Genomic DNA, 21,577 nt, shown 5'->3' on the forward strand with positions numbered 1-21,577 from the left:
CAGAACATAAAATGGGGAGAAATAACTTACCTTTATTATTTCCCTCATCCCACGCTAGTCACCCTGTTTTTTTCTACTCGTTTCCTTAAAGACCTCCTTGTTGCACTGAAGACCAGCCCTTCTTACAGCTAGCAAGATTTGTGACCCAAGCCTATTTTAAGCCTTGTCGAGTTCCAGATTTACTCTTAGTTCCCTAATTTTTAAATCTACCGCTAATAGGAAGCATAATTCAAAACAGACTCCTTCATTGAAGCATGTCTGGCTTCAGAGCCATTTCAGCCTGTTTTCCGAGGATTCCACAGCTTGTGCCTCATCAAAACCAGACACACTGCATCGCCTGATCAGGCGCATAGATCAGGGATTCTTGATGTGTGGGTAGCGGCACCACAGGGAATGCACACAAGTTTATTGTCCTTCCGTGTGGGGAGAGCTATGAAAACGGAGTTCATGAGGAGCAGCCTCCATCTCATCTGCAGGGAGCCCGCAGTAACACAGCTGCAGAAAGAAGAAAGTTTCCCATTCAGGAGAAACATCACCACCACCCTGCCCCGCTGAAGACATCTGACATCTCCAGTGTACTGGGAAATGGGGCATTTTTCCATGAAATGTTCCACTTCTCTGCAGCCTTGCTTTTAAAACTTAAATTCTAGGTTAAAAAGCAGACGGGACCCGTGTACAGCTGCTGCTTGTTCTCTGCATGTCCTTTAATAGAAAATTAATCAGATTACAGTGCGTGCACCCTGCACTGTTTCACACAGGCAGGCAGTAGGCTTGTTGAGGCTAGTCAGTATTCTCATCTGTTCATCCCCTGTTGGTTGTCTGTCTTCTTTTGACAGATTTGAAACAATATAGCTAGTCAATAATCAGAATATTTATATTTTTTAATTATTTAATTACATTAAACAGTGGCTGGCAACGATTTCTGGCATGCATAGATAGTTGTTAAACGGAAGGAGTGCAGACTTTCTTTACAAAGAAACTCAGAAACTTAACTTCTGGGTTAAAAAAAAAAAATCAGAAAATTGTGTCATTGAAGGACAGTGCTCTAAACATAGCAACTCTTTATGCATTTTAGGCATGGTCACTGCACTGAAGAAAAGCTCTGGTGTCTCTAACAGTAGAAAAACATATTTTGTACCCTTTGCCCTCTGGCAAAAGATAATTAATGTTTTGTTAGGATTTGCTACTGCTGAACAAGTTAAAATGATTTCCTCAGTCAGAGATACATCCAGGACATCACAGCACTTGTTTTGAGAATAAGTTTCTAAATTAACTTTGAAGCACAAAGAAAAGCTAACATTTGGTGTAACGACTGGATAAAATTCCACGTATCCTCTTTGACTCAGCATCCATCTTCATGAAAGCTTCCTATTTTGCTGTGTTCTTAAAGGCATCTTAGACAGAAAAAAAGAAAAAAAAAAGTCTTTTAGGCTTTCAAGTGCTGTGTGCACAGTTGGCTTGCTTTGGCTGCACTTTGTTCAGCCCTTTGGTCTTGCACTGAGAATCCAGCCCATTGAATTCAGTCCATTGAGCAAGAGCTGAACACACTCTTCGGTTTATGGGTTGCAGTGATGATCACAAATAGAACTGAAAATGTACTCAATGAGAATGTAGAAGTTTTGAACACCAAGTGCTTGGTTTTGTATTAGTTTCATGATGAAAAATTGGTACAGCACCATTTTTTTCTACATCATTTGAAGACTTTGGTGTCACCACTGTATATGTTCAGTGTTACAAAACCAATAAACTTCTCCTGGTGAAGGTGATTTGCCATTTATGAAGTAGTGTCTGGCTCTAAATGTTGCTTTCTGTAAACCTAACACGTTTTGAGATGTCAGCCTGAGGACAGCAGTTTCCAACAGGCTTAGAAACACATTGAGAAACACAAGTCATTCCCTTCTCTGTCCATGTTCTTCAAGCTAGAACATCACAGAGAGGTACTGACATGGAAAAGACTGAGAATGATTCCCCTAGACAATTTACTTTTATATACTCTAATATATTCCAGCAGTGTCTAACTTTGCCTAGCAATTATCTTTGCAAAGAAAGGTTGGTGTTTATATAATCAAATCTACAGGATGACAAATATAACTTTAAATAGTGTTTTCTAAGCACTACCTGTTGTAGGGAACGTTTGTTTAAACATTTCTTTTTACCTGAGTATCCATTAGTTTGTATAGTATTACACACCATCCAATATTTTATTACAATAAAAAATATATATATTCTGTAGCCCGTCAAGTACAAGTTCAGTCTCTTTTTAAAATAAAGTTTTGTTAAGAAAGCTCTCATCAGATATAAGCTTCAGAGTTTCACTAAGATCCTGTTTTGAGGTGATTTTCCAGCTGGGTTGATTCAAATGGAACATCCTGAAAGTTAGTTTTGGCACAGGTATAAGATTTCGGTGGACTTTTTGTCTTGCTAAAGCCTATGAAAGCGAGCCAAAGATAACTCCCCAAGTATCACAAAAAAAAAAAAAAAAAAAGTCCTCCACTGTTCATCATTCAGATAGCTCCAATGAAGTTATGGAGACAACCAGCTGAAAAAGAGTTGTAAGATTTCAGCTCATACTAAATGCATTTGTTCCTATTTGTGTCTAGCCCTTTGTTCTCAGACGTTTTAAAAAGAAATATCAACGGACAGAAGGATCTCCCTCTGCCCCTGTCTCCTCTTCAGGATCTATAGAGATGAACTGATGAGTCAATGAACTGATACATAGAGATGAACTGATGCAGCTGAGCATGGGTGTAGGAAGAAGGTGAAGAGAGAAGCCCTGTTTGACTTGAGTTAATAATATAGATCTTACATAAACTTTTATTTTCCCCCTTTTTAACCTGGATATCTAACAAATATTTTGGAGCAATGAAAAGCCTTAATAACTCAAAGACGACTAAACATGCCTGATCATCCTATTGCATTCTCCAAAAGTAAAAGCAAAATTTCTTCCTAGTTCTTTGAAAAGTAGATGAAAGAAAATCTAGGTAACCTTTAATGTAATTTTTAGTTTTCATTCTAGTTATTTTAGCCTTTTATTATCTATGTTGTAATGCATCCAGTCATGTTTTAAACAAATTATACCAAAGGTAATGAAATGAATGAACAAAACTTTTCCATTAATTTATATATTAATATCCTTTATCAGTTTCCTGTTGCAATAACATCACTTCAGTCCCCTGTGCCTTAAGTCACCAACCATCATGTGAGCCACTGCCACCTTTTTTTCCTTCCATGCCTCTTATTCCATCAGCAAGGAGGAGACAGCATTTTCTATGGCCAATTTGGAGGAATTGCTGTGCTGTTTGGGCTGTCAGCACCCTTCTGCTGGTTGACCAGCCTGCAGCCCGAACTGAATAGGTACCTGCTGAGCCTCTGTGGCATCATCATCCTAACTCTCTGTCCTTCATCCAGCAGCTGCATTTCACCAAGTTCTTAAGTTAATATCTGAAGGCTGTATCTCTATCCGATTTGTTTGAAACTAGCAATTAGATTTTAGGGAGAAATCAATACCAGGACACTTTTCATTGGGTAATCAAGCAAAACTTGTTACTTTGGAGGTTCAGAGGTAAAATGGACAAAAATTGGCAGAAGCAGGGAGGCACAGCCAGAATAAGTGTTCCTTCCTGCCAGTATCATGTGTTTTGTGAACAGCAGGGCATTCCCCCTTTTAAAGTTCCTTTTGTAAATTGTACAAGTAGCAATAACAATATATTTACAGGAAAACAAATGGGTTTCCAAAGCTGCAAAACCTTCATGTGTAGTGCTGCATTTCCCTTCACAGGAGAAATAAAAGGGTCACTTTGGTTTAAAACAGAACTGAATCAAAATCTGGGTAAAATCTAAATAAAATTCCTATATTAAGCTACAGAATACTGGCTTGCAACCTCTGAATTGACAATTTTTAACTGAAATAAAGACAAAGAATTTCCTAAACAAGTGGAATTTCTCAAAGACGCATGCTATTAAAAATGACTCTGTGAGCTGAGCGCCTTCCACTACATGTTAGTGAAGAAGTAAGCCAAGTTTAAAAAGTTAAAAGGTGCTGTTAGGTTAATTTTATTTTTTAAAAGTTAAGTGCACTTTCGAAAAGTGCTTCCATCAGCCTAAAAAAATGAGTATCTGACAAATTGTAGTCTAGCCGACAAGAGCTGTCTTATCATATGCATAGGCATTAGCTCTCCATCTTTCTTTTTTAAATAGCATAAATGAACTTTTATCTCAGTGTGCTTAACTCAGCATTTTTTCTTGCTGCATTCCTAGCTTTTTATTTTATTTGCTACTCTTATGTGATTGCCACAAGCAGCAACAAATCAGGAAAATATCATAAAATTTCAAACAAAATCACAGTTCTTGCAGTCTGAATTCAACACTGCTTCTGGGAAACAGAGGTGAAAGTCTTCCTCAGACTCATGTGAAAAGGGCTGATCAAAGTAAGGCAGATATATAGGCTCATTTCTTGCCACGCAAACTCCTTTTCTGTAAAAGTGGAGCATCATCAATTACCTTCTTTAAAGTGATACCTAGATATGCAAAACATCATGCCAAATAAGAAGCATTTGTTGTCTCCACTACAAATTGCAGTTATTCCCATTTTATTAAAGTGCTCAACTGATAAACTTCATGTTGATGGATTTAGTTAGAGCCGTGAATTATTATTTTGTAAAATAAAGAACCTTGAAAAACTCCTGATGCAAATAGACTTTATTTATAAAGTGTCTTCTGGGATATCACATGGTTTACAGCGAGACTACTCAATTAATAAAATAGCTTTTCTCAGCAAGTATTTCTACAATAATGTCCATAAACTACAGTGTGCCTGGCTAAAAGTATTCAAAGACAATCATAGCAATATGCTAACGGGGGCAAGCAGACCCCAAGCCAATATTGTCTCACTTTTTTTTTTCTTCTTAATTTAATAAAAAGCTCCGAATACAGAGACTGATGTGTTTTCAAGCTCTGACTGACGGGTTTTCAATTGATCTGGGTACTTTATGGCTCCCGACACTTGGTAACTAAGCACCTTACAAAACCAACCAAAACAAAAACTGCACAAGGTAAGGAAGAGTTATTGCCCCCAGGCTGTAGAGGCAGCGCCCAAGAGGAGAAGTGATTTTGCCAAGATGACACAGGAATTATGTGGCAGAATGTGGAACCCAGCCAGCTCCCAGAAATCCCAAAGGCGTATCCACTGCTTGCTCATTCCACCCCTCCAGCAAGTGACAGTGAAGTCCTCCAGCTGTCAGTAGCTCACTGGAAGACTGAAAGGTTTGTAACCTTTCTGTGCAGCGTGGTACATATGGATTCCGTGTAATTCTTCAATCTCAGACTGTGCATTTTAGGACTAACCTACATCCCCACCAGTTGGCATAGATCGTTCCTGCTTGCTTGACTCCATCACCATTTTCGCAGCTTCTTGTTTTTTCCCAGGCATGAGCCTGATGCTGTTATAGATAACAGATGCCATTAACAGCTAAAAATAAAAATAAAAACTTAGGAGGCTGATATGTTACTTTTAATTTAAGAAATCAAAGCACTCTATATGAGCCTACTTCCGCGGAGTTTATGTTTGCATTTAGAAACATCTACATGGATCTTCTGCATGGAAATGTAGCCCCTCGCTCCAACCACATGAAAGAACCACCTCAGCTTCATTACCCATCTGTCCTTGCCGTTCCCAGTGAGACTGCAGACACAAAATCCAGCTGCCCGTTCCATGGTTTCTGCTAAGCAAGCATCTCCATGATGTATAAAGCATATAAACCGATAAAGTATGAAACTATTGTGCTTCCATCTACACTACTAAGCATTAAAGATTTGATATCCCAGACTTGGTTAGCAAAGAATAAAAGCAAATGAGGCTAGGACACAGAAGGCAGTCTCAGGGCTTCCCAATCAACTGCTGGTAAGCTTGATTTTGCCTGATACCCTGAGCCATCTTAACCATTTCTGCTTTAAAGTTTATCAATGCAATTATTCCTAATGAAAGTATTAAACACAGTGCCAAACTCATGAGCCAGAGGGCTGTTTTTTCAAAATTTTCATTACTTACTAAGTAAATTAATTAATGCAAATGAAACTCTAGTGTCATAAAACCACATCCTGCTCTAATTGAAGACAATGGCAAAACTGTCATTGACCTCCACGGGAACAGGTTCAGGCCCATAACTTTCATATATTGTACATTAAGCGACATAATCAGAAATACTATCTTCTCCCATTAAAATGAAATATACATGTAGCATGACAAGTAGCAGCACAGGGACTCATCTGATGGCTGTAATTAGAGGTTTTTAATGACAGGTTAGGTATGTTTAATATGCAATTCCACATTGATGTTACACCATCAGATTCTATTCAGGATCTTTACACATAGCATAACTGAATTCAGAGGCAGATGAATGTTCCCGATATTTCAAATTCAGCAGTTTTGCTGATTTAGCACCTTCTGAAGCATGCACCATGTGGTGAACAAACACTACAAGCAAAGATGTTTTCCACTGAGATTTGTCGTGGATTTAAGAAATTAACACTTTCCTGCTCTCCCTTCAGAGGGAAAAAAAAAATGTTTTCTGTTGTTTTCTATTTCAATACAAAGAGATGTACAATCATATTAATAGGTATCATTTCATTATCTCCAAGGTATATAGGTGCGGAGCCAACTCCATGTATTAGTTAATAGCCAATCCATTACTTGATTAACTGACTTATATGAAGGCAGCTTATCATCCATAGATTTTTCTGCTTGGAATTAAGTCAAAACAAGATATTGAAAAGATATTTTCTTCAGGTTTCAATATCTTACAGAAAAATTATTACGCCAGATTACAATGACATGTTTGGAAGAACAATATGTGCCTTAAAAATAGCAGATACTACAAATGCATAAAAACAGTACAAAAATAACTCAAGGCACCACTAATTAAGCATGAGTCAGTGCTTCCAGTAAATTCATGGCAACTGCTAGCAACAGGAAAACAGAGTTCTCAATCCCAAAGCATTGCCAGTTTACTGTAGAGAATTGATCCAAAGGGTTTGAACATCTCATGTATATCAGGTTGCCGGTTCATATCCATATATACAATCGCCTTCTCTTGGGATTTTTCTTTCTCCCCCATAGCTATCAGTAGTTTCTTCAGAAAGTTGCCACTGTTTGACATAGTGAGATTTAAGAATTATTCTATGAAATATGTTTCTTTTCTTGACAAAGTGTTAGGAGTGCATTTTGGCCAGGAAACCTAAAGCTAAATAGTCCAACATTCATAAGGGATGCCAGGGATTCTTGGAAACATCGGCATGTTGCAGTTATCCAGCTGGCTCTGAGAGATGTCAAAATGCTGCTTATTTCCACCTTCCCAACAGCATGGCATCTGAATTCATTTTCACATTCTTGTCCTGATGGGACATGGCTCTGAATATAAAAATTGACATATATGAGTGCCGTGTGGTTAAAAAGGTATTGATGCTTTCCCAAAATTACCCAATAGATCTCTTCTGGCCAACAATAATGTAATTAAACTAACCTACCTTTGTGAGTTACGTATTAATAATCCCAATTCACAGACATATGTATTGTTTCACAGAGAAACCACAAGAGATACATCCAATAGCGGTGTGAAAGGGCTGAGAGTAAAAGATGTACCAGAACTAGAGTACTATCACTGTCTTAAATAAATGCAATACATTAATGCTTCTCAGCACTGTCCTGCACAACAGCCTACACCTTGGGGTGAAAACACTTGTGAGCAGGTCCTTCACTCTCACTTCTTCAGCAAAATAAGTCCAACTGGAATGAGGAGAAACCACTTTCACATATAGTCCTTTAAACCATCGCTGACTTTTTGTTTAAAAGGGTCAGTATCATAACAGTAACAGCTTGTGTTGGAATCAGCATCAGAGAAGATTCAGATTATATCATCTCAGGAAGGCTGTGGCAAGACTAGTTTATTTCCCATGTTGTGGCCTCATGACATGAAGATCTAAGGTTGTGTTAATCAGAATATTTCATGACATGAAGATCTAAGGTTGTGTTAATCAGAATATTGTCCTCTTACTCTCATTCTGTGTCTCCTCCACATGGACTTTTATTCTGATTGTGTGACACTAGCAAAGTAAAACCTTTAGCAGATAGCTTATCTGAAAGCAGGACTATAGGAGGAGAATCAGATCTGCACTTTGTCATAGACAATTTTTGCTTGGTGTTTGTGTGAAAGTGGTGGGAATGTAGTGCTGGTAAGCACAGTGCTTTTATCACACTTGGGAACTGTCATCTTTCTAGAAAAGAGAATAAATAATGGTCTCAAGCTGGACATTTAGTTCTAGATGCTCCTAAATCAAAGAGGAAAGTTGAGGAGATGAGATGATGATTTGCTTTTGCTGTAATCAATATCCCCATTACAGGGTATTGCTTGCATATAGTACACCTCCTCTGAGGAAAATGGGAAGTCCTGCCAGCCTAGTGACTTGTCTGGCCAAGCAAGGAACTCCATACCATGTGGTTCTTGAGAAGGCATGGGAGGGCAGGCAGCTACTTCCATTTGGTCTGTTCTACAGAATATATTACTATGTTTTCTAAATGAGTAACTTTATGAGCACTGAAACTTTATGAACTACTGAAACCAAGAGATTTTTGCCTTGTAGATAGCTATGAGCTCCAAGGAAATTTTTCTCCCAGGCTGGCACATATGAAAGATCTTGCTGTCTCCAGTGTGGAGTCTCTTAGGCCATACAACTCTTGAATTTACTCTTCAGCCTGTTCTTTGTCCAGAATGTATGGGATCCCTTCCCCTAGTAATCTTCATATTTTCATAAGCCTTTAAAGAATTTAAGTATCTGTGAAATGTCTGCTCAATTTAAGTAAGGTTGAAACCAAAAAGGTTCAAATGATAAATTGTTGGGCACATACATAGACAGGTAAAAACAAGCACATAGCACCAAGAACACCGTATTCTCATGTGGTCCTGTTAAAATGACACAATTGCAAAAAGTAGTGGATAGTAGCTGCCTCCAGGAATTGCTCTCCAGTTTCATGTTTGAAGCTGAACGTATTATCTTTAATTATAATAAAATTGCCACCTATTTTTGTCACAGCTTCTGCCTGACCATGTTCTAATGTGCCCATGGCAAGGAAAATATTTTTTCCATTCCAATTGCCATAATGAGAAAATGTGTTGGCCTTAACACAGTATTTATCAGAAGATTATCCCATGAAATTGTCAGTTTATGGCACGATAATTAGATCTGTTACTTGAAAACCTGTCAAGTAAGAGCAAGCTTTCTTCAATAATCTTATTCCTTTTCACTTCGCAGGTGGGGCCTAATAAAGTGAACTACTGAAAAGTGTTGAGGCAATAGCAAGCTTGGCATTTCAGTAAATGAAATGAAGACTGGATCCCAAGAAATTGCTTGACATTGTTTTCCACGCGTAAACTTTCTTTGTGAGTAGATCCTCTCCTTTACAAGCCAGCAGACAGAAGACTATATCGAGCAGTAAAGGACAGAGGTCAGGGTAGCATAACTCAGACACAGCACAATCTTCCCTCTCCCTTTTGGTGCCTTTTTGGTGCCTATAGTTACACCCCAGCCATAGCAATCCTTGGGCAGGGTTCTCATCCCTGCCCAGGTATCAAGTGGGACAGCGGCTGCAAGGTTGCAGAGACATGGCAAACAGAGGAGTGTGGAGCAGGAAAATGTATTCAAAGGTGCTGAAGTGCTTTAATTTTAAACATATTAAAAAGAGAGAAGGAATTAATAAAGGCATGCATGATGGCTAAATATTAACATCAATCCTTAAATATTGACTTTAGTCCAGTGTATTTTGTTGCATGAAATATAGTCTGGCTTGACCTAACCCATCTGACAATGTTCTTGCTACAGTTTACAAGAGGAAAAAGCATTTTCATTCTAACTACCCTAAGCAGAAAGATGAACTCTAAGCAATACCAGGAAAAGTGTTATTCCACCTCCAGGAAAAGAAATAGGGAAGTAAAAGTTAACCATTAATTCTAAAATAAAGTACATTGAGCAGCTGTTTCATTGTTTCAGCTATGGGCTGAAACACTGTGGATGGTGATGAGAGTTGAGACAGTTCACTTGAAATATGTACTGAAAATTATAAAATTCTCTCCAAGTATTAGTTTGCTTAATATACTGCCTAATGAATTATGTTCAGATTAAACATACTAAGGAAAGCCTTCTTGCAGAGGTTCAGACTTTAATAAATTTAACTAATTTATTCTCTTATTCTAAATAATAGGGCTAAGGAATAATGCTGGATTTTCTTTCCCACTGGTTTATCAAGAAGTTGTATGTACCTGTAATAAGACAATACAGTATGTGTATAAATAGCTATACCTTAAATATTTGTGATCTTATCTGTAGCATTTATTCTATTGTAATGCTGGAGCCAGAAATATGCAAATAAAAAAAAAAAAAAAATAGGAACAAAAACATCTAGCAGCTATGCAAAATTATTGTTCTGAAAAGCCTCTCAGAGAGCTTCTGATCACATCACAAGATCTTAGTTGCTATTTTTTTTCCTTGTGATAAACCACATAAAGGGAACTGAAAACATTGGCAGAGAGTCCCCCTTTACCTGGGGGATACGGCACCTAACTTCAATGAAAGTGTTGAAAGGCAGCTAGGAAACACTTTGTACCATACAAGTTAATTAAATAATTTCTGTTTTTTCAGCTAAGCTTTTTTTTTTTTTTTTTATATTAAGTTTCTTCTGTCCCTCCAGCTAGCACTGACCACACATTTCCATAATGTACTTGAAGCTCTATTTCTAAAATGCAATATATATCTTTATGTATAAGTTTTATCTTTTGTCCCTATGATCTTTCCAAATAAAACAAATCCTGATGACTTTTTGCACTGCACAGATTGGTTTCTGATTTAAAGTACTCTAAATAATACCCTAGATGAGTAATGCTGCATTTTCGTATTTGAGAAAGAACAGTGGTGTCAAACAGTAAAGTAGTGGTGAATCTGTGATCTCCTGGGCAAGGTCTCACAGATCATTAAGTTCATGGCACAGGCTTTAAAAAGCTCAGATGTGGAAATATTCCATCAAAGTATATTTTTATTTTTGTTTAAAATCTGGCTTCATTGTGCCTGTGAAATGCAACAGTCAAATGTCATAGTAGTTTTAAAGAAACAGAACCACTTAGGGTCATTTTTCTCTTTCTTGATGAAAGGAAATCGCAAACTTTTATATGTTAAAAGACAGTCTTTGTAGAATTTTAAGGGCAATAAATTTTCATCAGTGATAGATTAAAAATTCTATGTATACAAACTAGTTCTTTCTTTAAATGTGATTCATTGTTCACATGCAAATAACATGTCTGTGGTATTTTCCCCCACTTGCTCTGTGGCAGTGGATTAATAGAAAAAGAAACTAAAAGTACAACTTCAAAGTATTTTTAAGAGGTGGAATTTTAATTTTATGGTTACTCTTTCTTAAATTCACAAAGGCAAAAGTTTCAGCTGAAGAGCTTTATGTGTATCTGTACAATAAGCTCTGCATTGCTGAAAACCCTGTATGCCATATTACAGTTTATGTAGAGGTAGAACCCATGTTTCATAATTATCTGTTTTAAAATCTTGTTCAAATTTGCTTTTTATTCAGTACAATTTACATTTCTAGATGTAAAATCATTATTTTGAAGCAAAACTTACGGGACTTTTCTCCATGGCAATCTTTCTTCAATCACTTGATCTTCTTTAAATGAATGTCTTTTTGGGTAACAGAGAACTGTCCATGACATATCGAATCTTGACTAGCCAGATACAATTTTCTTCTTTGACAGTGACCAATATTTGTACTTGAGAGGAGGAAGAGAAACCTTGCAAATTCATACAGTCAACTAGCTGACCTTGTGCAATGGTCATCTGATGCAATGATGCATGGAATTTTAGTGATATATCTTGTTGTAAATTATGTGTCTTTGCTTATAATGCAATGACACATTTGGTAGGCTGACACTATAATACATGAAGTATATTTTCCTTTTATTCACTATTCTGAAACACAAAAATATTAGAATTCTGGAGACTGGCAATGTGACCTGTAGTAGTCTAAATTCTGAGCATTTTCTATACCATTTTTAAAAGGTTTAGACATTGATTCATTCTACAACTTAAGCTTAAATGATTGACACAGCTAAGGTCCACTTTATAAATAGACTTTGACAACTTTAGTGACATTGACTTAAAACAAACTTAGGGTCTTAAGTGCCCAAAATGCATCTAAAAATAAGTTTCAAGCCGTGCAACACTGAAGACAGCAGTTGCTTGTTACTTTTAAAAAGCCAGGTCCAGATTTGAATCAGTGCCTAAGTAAACATTCAGAACTTGGTTCCTAAACTAAACTATGGGAAATCTGCCCTGAAAAACATCAGGGTTTTTGCCTACTAATATGCCCAAAGGTGTGCCTGGAGTCATTAGGGAACAAAGACCTGTCTGAGAAACATTATGAAGATTAATAACTGTGCATACAAGATTGGAAAGGAGCAAGCAGAGGGCGTATTGCTTATTGCCTGTATCTATCTGGGATTGGGATGAAAAATAAATCAAATCCAGAAAGGTTTTCTAAGAGGTTTTAGAAAAAATAAAGAGGGGGAGGATGTACTTGGGGGTGGGGGCGGGGTGAGGGTGAGGGTGAGGGAAGGGTGGCATACAGCCACAAACAATTCTTCTTTGCACCTCCTGGAACACTTGCAAGAAGTAAGACATGCTCAGTAAGCCAGAGGATGATATTAGAGCACAGATACAATATTTTCATGTTCATTTAAATAACACAGATGGGAATTTTGCACATATACTATGCAATAAGAGGCCCAATTTTGAAAATTTAGGCGTAGAATGCAAGGTGCACCAAGAACATGTTACCTGTTTTTTGACCATTCTGTTTGTTAACACTTAGGGAATATTTGACATACCCACGTGTGAATGGAAGACCTGGTAGAAGATTCACTGCCTCCTTACATCCTTATTTCATTGCATTTGTAAGATAATAGGCACTAAATACGCTTTGCAATCTTCTTAGACCTACAAAACAGGCATTTAAGCAGAGATACATGCAGTGCAAAGTGAAAAAGGAAAATAGTTTGGGAACTCTTGCGCAGGAATGTTGAAATCCATATTTCCTCACATTGGGATACCCTCTCAGAAGGATCATTTTTGCATTGGAAGGTTAATCCCTGCAGGACATGAAGCAGAACTTTGGGAACAGAAGGAAAAAGAGAGAGTGATGTATGGATATAATGTCAGGGTCATGGATTGCAGTTACTTGGCTTGAATTCTTTAAAATTTCTCAGGTGGGAGGTAACAAGATAAAGGGAAATTGATTCAATCCGCTTTAAAACAGTTTTCCTGAGTTACTGTACAAACACTTGACTGCTTTTATCCCTCGTATTCAGAACAACTGAAAGAAGAAGGGTCTGCACTTCATAGGGTCTTATTCTTCAAACCAAGTAATCTGTAGGAGCAGATCCAAACTGGTTTTGGCTGTAGCTGGCTGCAAACGATTATGGTATGTGCAAGCAAAAGAGAAAAAGAAGAATTTTGTAGTATGTGGTTCATGTAGCTGAAAAATATAGTTTCACCTAACAAGCACCACCCTGCTACTTACTGCTGGATTAACCAGACTGGTATGTATCCATTGGATTAGACTCTGGCATAAAATAACCAAGGAGCCAGATGTTAGCTTTGTTGGCAGACTGCTTTGTTGAAGCATTTGTTGTTGGAGAAAAATTCACCTGGGCTTGTAGAGGGACGTGCAAGTAGTGCATACATGCACTGTGCTCACTGGCTTTGCTTGAGAAGTATGTTAGAAATGGGAAGGTTTCATTTTCATCAAAAGCTCTATAGAGCTACCGTCAGCAAAGGCTGCAGAGAAGACAAACTTAATCAAGCCACATCCTTTGCCACTGGCTTAGTGCTCCCCTGACATGACAGCATGTGGGATGGGGCTGGTTTTGCAGTCAAGGGTGTAATTCATGTGAAATATTAACAAAAGTTCCTGTTGTTCAGACAACAGGATCAGGATAAATCAGATTTCACAACAGCTTAGAAATTTCCAGAAGAAATTACTTTCTTACTTTTTATTGCTTTCCCCTGGACTTTTTCCTTATTTATGTCATTATAATGTGAGAGTCCGGAAGCTAGACGAAAAGATTCAATACCAAACACCTCTGTTCTATAAGGTGATTGTGGCATTTGCCCTTACCAAGTCCAGCACAGCTGGCTTTTTCTCTTTGCACATTTCCAGACTCCATAGTTTTTTTCAGTTCTGGTCTGCCCTTTAACAATGTCATCTTCCTTTTAGGATACCATTTGTCATTCTCTCCCTGTTTTATCTAAATAAGTGGAAAAATCCACATAATTTGCTGAAACATATTTAAGCTTTCCAAATGACCACTAATTTTCACACTGACTTATGGGAGGCAGTCTTAATGGTGAACAGTGGTATTTGTGATCTTGATAACATTTCTGAATGTCAGCTGCAATCCTTTTGCTCATGATTGTCCCTGATTATGACATTTATTTTCATCTTTTTCATTTTAGAAACACTGCTGTGTTAACAGTAAAATGTATTGAATGTAAAAAGCAGGCAACTCTTCCTGCAGCTCTCCTGAGATGATTCTGTGGTGTTCTTGGACATGAAAAAATTCTGCCCCATTCTTGGACAGCATGGAATATGTCATCAAGAATATATTTGTGACATCTTTCAATGGAATTAGTAATTGATGACTTGTATTATACAAGAAGCACAGCTGCCATATAACACAGTCTTACAGTTAGAAAACACTCTACAGGAGGAAAGCCTTCAAAATATAAACCTTTTACTTGTCATCATCTGCAGAATACTGGACATTCAAAACACGCAAATGTCCAGGTTATAAACTTGCAGGCTGCATTAATACGGCAGTTAAATTTACTAGTCTGAAAGCTGCACTTGTAAAATATTTATGAACACATGTAGTTGTCACTGCAAAAAAACTGCACTGTCAGCTCAACCTCTTTCCCTGATTGTTCCCTCTCCTTGTCTTCCCTCCCTGGATTGTATTCAATGAAATTCAAAGCATGAGCCTTCAAAAATACCCCAGTGAGAGACATTATACTGGAAAAGAAGAAAAGAACAGCCTCCATGGTATTTTGGTACAATCATTACATTCACTGTTTTATCTGCTCAGAAAGGTTTCAATTTGGTATTCTTAAATGAGAGATTAAATTTGGGTTTAATGTCTATGTTTATTTCAAATTAAAAAATGAACCACAAAGAATGATTTAAAAATTTTCCACAACATGTGAACTGTTTATTAAATCATCAAGTGCACCAATTTTGCAAGTGCCCTGCATTGCCTACTTTGCTGGACTTTGTGGAGAAAGAGGTTTGAAAATGAGGCTAGAAGGATTAAAAATATTCTATGTGCTTTAAATACATATTGTGTCTGGAGTACTGTGCCCATTTCTGGGCTCCCCTGTGTATGAAAGCTGTGGGCATACTGGTGTGAGTCTAGCAAAGGGCCATGAAAATGATTAAAGGGCTGGAGAATCTAACACACAAGGAGAGGCTGAGAGCTAGGATTGTTCAGCTTGAAGAAGGCTCAGGATGGTCAAGCCCTAGAACAAATTGCCCAGAGAGGCTGTGAAGTATCCATCTTTGACAATAATCAGAACCCAACTGGGCAAAGTCTTGAAGAACCTCCTCCAGCTGACCCAGCTCCGAACAATAGGATTGGATTAGATTATCTTCAGACATGTCTTCCAACCTCAACCATTCTGTGATTCCCTGATGGCCAGAGTTTGACCATGTTCCTTATGAACTCTGGGATCATACCCCAAAGTACTTACAGCATGAGTCAGAGCCTGTGCAGGTATAAATTTGGTCAGGGAAACCTGCATGTCTTTAAAACTCTGGACCTGGAAAACTCTGCTCTAGGAGCGTGCTTTGTTTTCTGCCCTTCTCATGTTTCTAGTCCTGTAGACCCTCACAGCTCTATTTGGCTCATCTACCTTGTCCAGCAGTACTGGGAGAGCTGCTGAGCCCCTCGTCCACATCACCTATAGAGATGCTCAAGTGGAGTCTCATTCACCATGGTTCTGGCTGTGAAGTGAGCATCGCCAAACACTGCAAGCCATCTGTTATACTTCTGGAACAGTTAAACACTGGCTGAAGTGCAGATAAGGAGCTCTGGCACGGTACTCTCAGAGCGCTCTTAGCAATAACTGATACAACACCAGCATGAGCGTGTGCTCTGGTGTTCAGCTCTCTGCTGCGCAGAGGCTGCCTATAATGAAATCCTTGTTATGTAATGCAGTTGATGGATAGGAGTTGATGTATCATCAACAACTGGCATTTCCAGGGGTGAATATTACCAACATCTCTATTCATATTTAAGCACATGATATAGGCTTTCCCTCCACAGGAAAGAAAAAAAAAAAAAAAAAAAAAAGTGACTGCAGATGTGTGTGACACTTGAAAAATCAAAGGCTTTCAAAGTAATAAAAGCAATGCTCAGAAAATATTATGAACAGTAGCCCTACTACAGTATTTCCTTTAAAGAGACATCTGGGGTGAATTAGGGTGCTGCTCAGACTGTGGCACTGCTACAGATGTCAAGGTGTAAACGTGTTTTGCAGGGACTGTAGATATGTGATCATGTATAATGCTTTTATTAGGAGCTCAAGCACTATATTTCCAGTAATATGGAGAATGACAGGAAAGAAAAGAAATGCCTTCTGAGTTTAAATCACAGCCACATCTAATGAACTCAGAGGTGTTTTCACTCTACTTTAGTGTAACTTCTCGACTCCTGCAGCTTAAATGAACCTACCAATCATAACAGTAAATAGGGGCTCAAAGAGTATCCCAAGAGGTGTCATTAGCCACATATTACATCCTTTTCTAATTTGTACACTTACCATGTTGCAGGATTTCACAGGACTGATGAAACCTCCAGAATTTCATGTTTCCCTCAGCAGTCTACAATAACCCTTAGTCTGAATGACATGTATTATTTCCTTGTTGAACATGTGATGTAGAGGGTTTAGTAAAAGATTTATTGTAAGGAAAACTAGATGTTTTATTTCCCACCTAATTGAATACATTATTGCTCTGAGTTTAAAAATGTTGCAGTGATATATTACACCTCAACACAACTGTACACATGAATTCTGCAGCAAGAAAGCTTATTGGGCTACAAATCAGAATACAGCTGTTGATAGGAGAGCTATATACCTTAGCTTACAATATGTTACAATAAAGTTTTACTGTATAAGTCATAGTGGGAAATAAAATAAAAATCTGATGAAATAGTTAAGCAAGACTTCTAGTTTTACTGACTAACTGCCAGAACTAAAATCCTCTTTGTTGTATATGGATGATAAAAGGGCCATAGTGAAAGCTCCCTTTCACCGTTACATGGAAAACAGAGATAAGGCAGCTAATCCCAGTGAGGATTAACTGCAGAACAGAACAGCTTCCAAATTCACCTTGGAATGGAAAGTCTGCCTTGAGCCACCTCCCTTGCTTGCCCAAGCATCTGGGCTCTGCACAGAGGTGCGGAGCAGCTTTGGGACACTCCTTGTCCTCAGCCTGTGCCCAGCAGGCAGAGCTGCTACCCAAATCCTCTCCACCACTGATACCCCGGCCCCTCCACATGTTCCTATGCGCCCATAGGTCCCTGTGACATGTTAAATGGCAGGGACCAAGGGCCTCTCTGCTCTGCCTCCAGCCCTTCGGCCTGCTTCCATTCGGCCTCATGCAGCTTTCTGCAGCTGGATACCTGCAAGTACCAGCACTGACACCCACCTGCAAGTAGTGGCACCATGTTTGTGACAAGTTCAGCCATAGAGGCACTGTGCTGCTTTTTCCTGGGTTTTGTGGATGAGAAATGGGATCTCATGAATCTTAAATAATGCCTACATCTCTGCCCAGCACATTGCTCTGGGTTGACTTTCACCTGAAACATTACCTTTCTCTTCTCTCTTCTCTCTTCTCCCTTCTCTCTCTCTCTTTTTTTTTTTTTTTTCCCCAGGCAGATATTTGCTAATTTAGAAGTTATTAATGCTGCTGCAGAGTACCAGAAAGTCCATAGGTGCCCGTTCTGAGGCAGAGAAAAGATGCAGTAGCTAACTTTGAACATCAGGGCTTGCTGCATGTTCTTCATTCTTGCTTTGCACCTGAGCTACTTGCTTAATCTCAATGTAAAGCAAAGAAAAAACAAAGCTAAAAAAAAAGTCCAGAGAATGGGTCCAGAGTTCTGCAAAACTCATCGGGCTGATACCTAATATGTTGGTGAATATAGAACTGTAACAAGTCTTAGGAATACTTAAGGTAAATGGATCACCCTGGGGAATTTATTATATACATATAATAATTGGGTTGCAGTCCAACCTGAGAGCACTGAGCCTAACTTAAGTTGTAATGAAATGCTTATTCCACATCATTAATGTTTGAGTTCAGTGGGGGTCATTAGATGAAAGTAACACAGAGATTTTCCAGACAGTAATATTTAGGCAGACATTTTAAAGAAGATGGACCACCCCGCTGGCTTTAAGAATACTGCCAGTACCAGGATAAGTTCTCTTCTTTTGCCAAAGCCATAAGTCTACGGATTAAAACCCCACTAAAGGTCCAAAGGCCTACCTTGAGATGCCTGGGGAGCAAAGGGAACTATTCATCTCTCCATGCTCTTCGTTCACTGAGTCCTACAAATGGCCCAACCGCTCAGCCTGTCACAAGGTGACAAGCTTGTCTTCCACTTCTCTTGTCAGTGTCATAAGATTTCCATTAAAAATAAAGACCTCAGACTCTCACTGCACAGTTTAAATACTCCTACACAGCAGAGCAAGAGCAAGGGTGTTGTGAATTGCCCCAGCACACCCATCTGACTGCCACTGTACTGCTTTCCCTTCCTGTGCTCTCACTGCAGGCATTATATGACCCTGTCTTTACTTGGCCAGACCTGCAGACTGTTGGCTATCACTATTTCTTCTTTTGCTTAATTTTTGTTTTGTTTCATATCCTCTTTCATTGGCTGATATTAATTGCCTCTGTGCAAGGAGGACAGCCTTTATACTTTCTTCTCAATGCTCCAATTTCCCGAACAAAACTCCATGTATTGTTTTCAATGATTGATCCACGGGCTAAAATGGGAAAACAGAATAATCCCTCATTTAAATGATCAATGAAAAGGAATGACTGGGAGAAAATGTTGATCACTGCTGCAGCCCTCATCATCCAAAGTGTTAGTGCAATTCAGAGATGGGAGGAGGGGGAGAGATTTACAACACGAGGGAAGGAGGTCTGTAAGGAATGGCTCCCATATGGAACTGGAATGCTTTGTACACCCGGGCTCGGCAATTAAATTTACAAGGTGTTGCTAAGTAGCAGCATCCCTGTAAACTCAGCAAACATTGGAGATGCTGTTACAAAACTAGGGACTTCTTTTATTGCTTCTCACATTTCAATGGGGGAAAAGTCATTAGCTGTTCTTTGTACAGACTCCCCATTTGGGGAGGGGGGGGAGTATTCCGGTAAAGGGTCTGTGAGTGGGTGCAGCATGGCCCATCAGGTTTTGCAGCAGGGAGGACAAAAGATGGAACAAAACAAGTATTTGGATCTCAGTTAGAAACTATTTGTCTAAGATGTCTGGGCAGTGATTTACTTACACACACACACACACATATATATACATTTCCCCTTGGAATAAAAACTGCCTTTTAAATTCTTCTCAGTCAAGTTTCACTGACAAACTTGCTTGACGGGCATCAGGGACCTGAAGCAAGCTTCAAGGCAAAAAGTAGCCATCACTCATGCTTCATTGGATTTCTATGACAGAATGATCAAATTCTGTAGAACCTGGCATAAGCACATCATTATCAAACCCTGCTTTAGCATTTCTTAACTGATCACGGAGGCTGAGGTCCTTGGTGACTCCTGTTTTCTGGCACTGTTTGTAGTTATTTGACCTTTTCTCAGTGGATAATCCACACAAAAAGCCCTAATTACTTCCCCAGCTTTGAGCGGTCCAGCACTGTGAATAATCAATGACACTGATTTAGGTATTGCACAATCAGATGCTTATGGTGTTTAAAGAACATTTTTCCATTGACCTGCCACAGCCGCAGGACAATACCAAGCACTGAAGTTGCTGTTGTAATCACAAGCTGACCAAGTGACCTTGGGGGTCTGAAGTTGATTACTAGGGCCTTGATTTGAACTGATACAACACGTTTTTAATGGTTTCTTTATTTTTATTTTCTTAAAGCATTGCTTAGGATGTACCTAGCAAGATGCTGGGAGTACTGACAGAGTATCTGAGCAAGATTTGTCTACAAACACAGCTGAGTATTTTCTTCTTTCTTAATATCACCTTAATCTTTATTTTGGCTGTTAGAAAGCACTGTGCTGGAGGGTATTTTCTTCCAAATTGAATTTAGATTTATCTTTAAGAAATGACACAGTTGAGCACTTGAATGTCTACTTCCTTCAAAAGTACTCAAGGATGAAACCAGAAAAAGAGTAAAGGAAAATAGAAATTGCCTAGATATTGCTATAGATTGAAATATTTGTGAGAGGAACTGGGTGAGGGTTCATAGAAATTGAGCAGTACCTCATTTGCTGTGTTCTTCTCCCCATTCAAGTAACATGAAAATGCAGTACATCATCCCAGATTATTAAGCTTAAATTTACCACCCTTTCGATTATTTCAGCTTTAAAACTGAAAAAAACCTGTCCCTAGAAGAGGGAACAGTGTCCTGTCCCCCCCCCCCCCTTTTTTTTTCCTTGGTTTTGTATAGAATAAAATCTTTGCAGAATTTTTTTTTTTTTGGAAGGAGACGTTTGTTCAAGCAAAGTTTATGACAGAGTACCTAATCATTTGCAGATGACTTCAAATTACATAAGGCTTCCAACAACAGGATAGGAAAATAAACAGCTTTGGTGGAGATAGGCACAAAAAGTGGGGGAAAAATGGATCCTCTTTCCATCAGAAATTTCAACCAGACAAGAAAATCTGCTCTCAGTTGGGTTTTATTGAAACAAAATGTATTCCTCTATTCCTCCCGTTGAAAGAAATTTGTTTCAGCAAAAGACGTAGAGGCTTACTTTACAGAGAATTTTGCAATAATCATCATGTTTCATCAGAGAAAACCAAAGCAAACCAAAAAAAAAGGGGAGTAGATGAGCTGTGGAGACACAGCTTACATGAGACCTATGGGTAGCTCCATTGAGGAGGAATCCTCCTCCTTGTCTAGGAGGAAGCCTCCATGGCAGCTGCTGAAATAGAGGCAACAGGAAGAAACAATTTTATTGTGGAGCTTCTTGGACATCCAAACTCATTTTCAGGCCACGATGGGGAAGATAAGCAGAAGCATGTAATAGAAGATGGGATAAAGTTAAAGGATAAAACAAGAGCCTGCACTTGTCTCTTTCCTGGGAAAGCTTGTCCCCTTCCAGTTTCCTCTCCTTTGAAGATGTTTGCACACTTTCGTCCTCCCTCAAGTAAAATTTATTCTTAAAACACCTATTCATGTTTGCCTCCATCCTGATGAAAACTAGGCAAGGGCGTCT

This window comes from Netta rufina (assembly GCF_964035555.1).
Source record: "Netta rufina genome assembly, chromosome: 2".
Lineage (NCBI taxonomy): Eukaryota > Metazoa > Chordata > Aves > Anseriformes > Anatidae > Netta > Netta rufina.